This window comes from Triticum aestivum, chromosome 2B (assembly GCF_018294505.1).
Source record: "Triticum aestivum cultivar Chinese Spring chromosome 2B, IWGSC CS RefSeq v2.1, whole genome shotgun sequence".
In the NCBI taxonomy this organism is placed as follows: Eukaryota; Viridiplantae; Streptophyta; class Magnoliopsida; order Poales; family Poaceae; genus Triticum; species Triticum aestivum.
Genome location: NC_057798.1, coordinates 136924136 through 136929552, shown reverse-complemented (window position 1 = coordinate 136929552; position 5417 = coordinate 136924136). Strand labels below are relative to the sequence as shown.

Genomic DNA, 5417 nt, shown 5'->3' with positions numbered 1-5417 from the left:
ACGGATCGATCGGGACGGCACCGAGGAGGAAAACCCACGGCGTTGCGCTGTCCCGGGGACGCAGGCAGGCAAGCAGGTGGCGTGGCAGCATGGCCGTGCGCGCGCGTCGGACACGCGCTCGGCGTCCGACTAGCGCGGTGGAGATGATGACTGGCAGTTGGGCCAGTGGGCCGCACTGCTGGGCTGGGTAAGTGGTCAGGTATTCTCTCTCGCTCTCTCTCTTTCTAATTCTTTCTGTTTCTATTTTTCTGCAGCTTTGTGGCTTTACTAAAAATACTAAAACAATCCCAAAAATCATGCAACCGCTCATGACCACTGTTGGAAATATATCCTACATCAAACATTTTAGTTTGGGATTATTTGAGCATTTAAAATATTTTATAGTATTTAAATGCCCAAATGCAAATACGTAATGATTTAATTCAAAACTCCAGAATGGCCTAGGAAAATGTGCACCATTTTTTGGAGAGGTTTTCACCTTTAACAAAAATCATGAACTTTTCTAAAGGGCATTTGGGTTTATTGAAGATATTTTTATTGAACCTAGTGGAATTCATTTGGTGCTAGGGTTTCAACAATCCCCATTTCAACTTTCAAAGGAATTTAGACATGATGCATGGATGCAATGCCACTAGATACAAGCAAACTCTAGGGCTGTGACACCTAGTATCCACTATGTTCTGAGATTGATGTTGCTATGACTTTGCTATGCTTAATGCTTGTCACTAAGGCTCGAGTGCCATGACTTCAGATCTCAACCTATTATGTTTTCATGAATATATGTGAGTTCTTGATCCTATCTTGCAAGTCTATAGTCACCTATTATGTGTTATGATCCGATAACCCCGAAGTGACAATAATCGGGATACTTCTCAGTGATGACCGTAGTTTGAGGAGTTCATGTATTCACTATGTGTTAATGCTTCGGTCCGGTACTCTATTAAAAGGAGGCCTTAATATCCCTTAGTTTCCACTAGGACCCCGCTGCCACGGGAGGGTAGGACAAAAGATGTCATGTAAGTTCTTTTTAATAAGCACGTATGACTATATTCGGAATACATGCCTACATTACATTGATGAATTGGAGCTAGTTCTGTGTCACCCTATGTTATAACTATTACATGAGGAATTGCATCCGACATAATTATCCATCATTGATCCAATGCCTACAAGCTTTTCACATATTGTGCTTCGCTTATTTACTTTACCGTTACTACTGTTACAATCACTACAACTAGCGTGTGCACCTGCGCATTTGCGCGGCTAGAATTTGATAAATCTTTAGAGTAAATTGTATGACTATTAATATTTAATTTAGAGATTCGGACATTTAATGTGGGAAATATTGTATTGTTGTGTATTTGAGCTAGTGCTTATTCATTTTTTTTAGCTTCATACAATCATATGTATTTTGATTTTCTCAATGTATTATTTCAGTTTGCCGTGCTATTTTTTCCTTAAATTTGTTGTACCCATGCATTCACATGGCTAGATTTAGATATATCTTGTATTTAGAATGAATGCAATGTATTTTGATATTTAATATTAGAGATTTGGACATTTAATGTTGGGAATTTTATATTATTGTGAATTGAGCAACTCGGCGCTCATATTTGTAGCTTCATATGGTCATATACTTTTTGATTTTTTATCGATCTACTAAATTTTTTTAGTTGTGGTACTATTTTATCTTAATTTTCTTTGCAAAATTATATGCCAGATAGACCCGCTATTGTATAAGAGAAAGTTTTAAAAAGCCTCAACTTTTACTCAGTCATTCCTCACATGTAGAACGATGCAGTTGTGCAGCCCATTATTAAGCCTAGTTAGGCCTAGACCTAGACGACGTGATGGAGGCCCATTTTGATCACCTAGAAAAGTAGTACTACTACTCATATCTCCAAGTAGAACAACCGTACAGGCCTTCATCTAGACATCTACGTTCCCCTCAAAAGAAAATCTACGTTCCCCTCAAAAAAAATCTAGACATCTACGTATAAGAAAAAAAGCACTCCTCTCATCTCAGTCGATCCCCACCACTGCCAGGATCCTTATCCATCCGCATGCGCCACATCTTCCGATTAGCGGCCAGCGGATGAAGATGTCGCCGCTTGCCATCATCAGACTAATTCCCAAGCTATCCCGGTCGTACTCGTAGATTCATTTCTTCTGATTTCACTTCGTCGATCTATTGGCTCAGTTGGCCGTGCGCATGGAGTGCGTAGACACGCTCGACGCGTCCTCTGTGGTGTGAATCCTCGACCACCCCATGGAGGAGGCTGTGAGTGAACTGATGGAGTCACGGGCTGATGGTGGACTGTTGGATGTGAGGTGCGGAACAGAGTTTGGGCTTGTTGCTGTTCGTATGGGGGCACTGAAGGCAGATGAGTGTAAGTAGATCGTGGGATTGATAAATAGCAGCAAGGTGTGAGCGGCTTCTGCGGACGACCATGAGATCGTGGCCTCTTATTGTTGGTGCTGTCAGATTTCTACCAAATGTAAGTGCCGATTGAAGATATGCATCCTTTCTAGCAAAAAATATCTCTTCTAGTTTATCCGTAGCAGTGTTGCACTCCGTAGTATTTTGCATTTGCTGTTAGCAAGAAATATTTTATTCATGATGCCTTTTCTTTAAAAATAAGGCTTCATGATTTTTTTAATGAAAAGGCCTTATGAGATTGATGTTTTTTATTACCAAGAACAATAAACTGACAGAAGTGCATGTATGACTATATTTTTCTAATTTATACAATACAGACTGCTATGGATAGGCTTGTAACATTCTCGATTTTTTTAAGTAACCTTATGGCAAAATTAATTTGATGGATTATTCTGCATTAGTTTGGTAATCAGATTACCTTGTCAGATAATATGTCAACTTGGATGGTATTTTATCAATTCGCAAATAGGGTTGTTGAGCAGGATTTTGCATGTTGAGTTTTCTCAAATAACTTCTAGCCACCTGATCAAGTAGTCGTGAAATAATCTTAATGCGATTACTTAGTGGATTTATTTTTTCCGTAAGTCTAAAAGTGGTAACACTATTTTTGGTCAGAATGGGGCACTACCAAAGCTAGTGGTATGTGTGGAACACCAGAGAGGCCGTTGATTTGCTTATATATGGTTCTGCTATTCAGCAAGGTAAATTTTCAAGAAACCTTCCTTGTTCCCCAAAGGCACTTCCTGTACTTCAGCTTCATCTTCAAGACTTGTATTTTTGGCTTTTACTTTTAAAAAAATTCTTGTTTCAGCAGACACCCTTTTCTTTTCGCTCTGCCAAACTCGTCTAAGTGCATTCATCCTATGAGTCATCTGATATTACAACAGATCCCAGTCTCATTTTGTCATTGTGGAGCTCACGTGATGATGATTATATTTTGTCTTGATGCTCATCTTTGTTTATTGTAGTCCCATTACTGTCATGTTGTTCCTCTTTCATAGGGACTGATTTGCATGGCAATTTGCAAGGTGAGACTATTATTTTGTGACCACAAAAGAAATATTTTTTAAAAAAAAATTTGACACATTTCTAGAATCTGTAAATATGCATGGGGAAAAAATCAATCACCTTTTTATTGGCCATGTTTTGCTTCTTCGTTAACACGGTGTCTACTTCATCATCCATCAATTCATGTGCAATATATGTAAGGTGTATTAGTTTAGGAAAAGAATTAAATGCGCCTTTACCTCCTCTACTTTGTCATTCAAGTAGAGCATCTCAATCCCAACATTAGGCACAAATGTTCTTTTTATTGCATAGTTTTGCGTGCCAAAGGTGAGAAAAATTGTTATGCAATACTGAATTAAACGTGAATCACTATTCATGAGTCAAAAATATTAGATGGTAGTGTTTCATACTTCATCTGTTTCAGGTATATCCAGATCTGCATATATTCTTGTGGCATTATTGGACTTTAGCCGCAAACCTATTTAATCAAGAATGTATCCCTCTATGTAAGATTATTGACTTATCATTGAATTTACGCGCCATTCTTGAGGTCACAATAAGGACAGTTTGGTTGCCAAAGGAGGTTTAGTTCAATTTGAGACATGCATATGCATATACACTTACTCTGGTAGTAGAATTTCAATCTTGCGGATATATGAAGGATGTGGGTCTTTTTTGTTATTCTTGTTTCCACAGTCTTCGTTTGTGTTAGTAAAACAATGACACATGCAAACTTGTAGATTAGTAATATATAAATTAGAACGACTGTTTATTTCAAAGTCGTAATTACAACTATAAACATACCTGAGCATTGTATATTTTTTCTTCCCATTCTTGTAGTGTGCCCTTGGTAGCAAACTCGAAATAATAATCTGAAAAAAACTTCTGGAGATCTTTTTTCTCCTTTACCTTTGTATATATTCAAAAAATATTTGAATTTCACCGCTCACTGGTCGATACTTTGTGGATTCCGTGACCTTAAAGTTGTCGAATGCGTAAATTGTAATTTTTTTTCAGATATACTTAGTAACCATTGCTTAAATTGTTTGACCAATTTGAAATTAATAATATAAAGAACAGACATGCTCATCCATCAATATAATATCAGGACTAATAAGCTTAGACTAATTAGCTCATCTGTTGTAGGATTGACTAAATCCCACATCTCATTACTTTTAGTAGAATGTTCCAGTTTCGTATCTTATCATTATGGTGTTGAACTTATTGTACGTCGTAGTATCAATTGATAGAGTACCTATGAAGATTTGTAAATAACAATTACCAAACTTGATGATTCAGGTCAGAAGTGCTTACGCGTGATTTCATCGGATGTCGAACGAAGCAATTGGGCATCGCTTCATGATTCGTGAAGCGTCGAGCGTGCTTGGGCATGACTTCGCCATACGTTGAGTGAAGCAATCAACTTTAATCTCCATGGCACGTCCTGAGTCATGCATTAGGTCATGGGACTTCGATTTTCTTGTGGAGTCTTCAAGTCATGGTTTGGCTGACTTCTATTTCTTTTCTGTGTGCTTATGCGGCAGGTTGGACCTCTTTATATAGGTTGCGCTGGCTGTTTGGACGTGGCCGAAACCATGTGGAAGTCTGATCATATGCTTCTCTTATTTTGCACGTATCCCGTCCTTGTTTGGAATTGTCAGCCCAGTTCTTTTAGGGGATGGATACTGTAAGTTTAATCGTAGCATGTTGGGCTCGTATATGTGGTTGTCCCTGGCCGATTGATGAAAAGATAGCTACTCCACCTCGTGCCCGTTTCTGTTTTTGATGGATTCCAGTTGGAACCTCTATGTACACTGCTTCTCTATTATTTTTCCCCAGATGAAAGAGAAAAACGTGAAGGATCTTTTTCAGATCTTGTATATTGTCATCATGACCTCAGCACGTGCAATGTAATCCGGCATGTCATCCTTTTCTACCTTGTATGCTGCCCATCAACCGTACGTGATAT

General features: G+C 38.5%; 1 long non-coding RNA gene across 2 annotated transcripts; it reads left to right on the top strand.

The window, feature by feature from the left end:
* Nucleotides 1-1968: 1968 nt before the first annotated feature.
* Nucleotides 1969-5328, top strand: LOC123040817 (uncharacterized). Of its 2 annotated transcripts, XR_006418284.1 has the most exons (4): nt 1969-2498; nt 3056-3141; nt 4748-4908; nt 4993-5328. It is a non-coding gene; the product is annotated as an uncharacterized lncRNA (long non-coding RNA). The 2 variants fall into 2 exon arrangements; XR_006418283.1 differs by having other exon boundaries at nt 1972-2498; nt 4748-5328.
* Nucleotides 5329-5417: the final 89 nt, after the last annotated feature.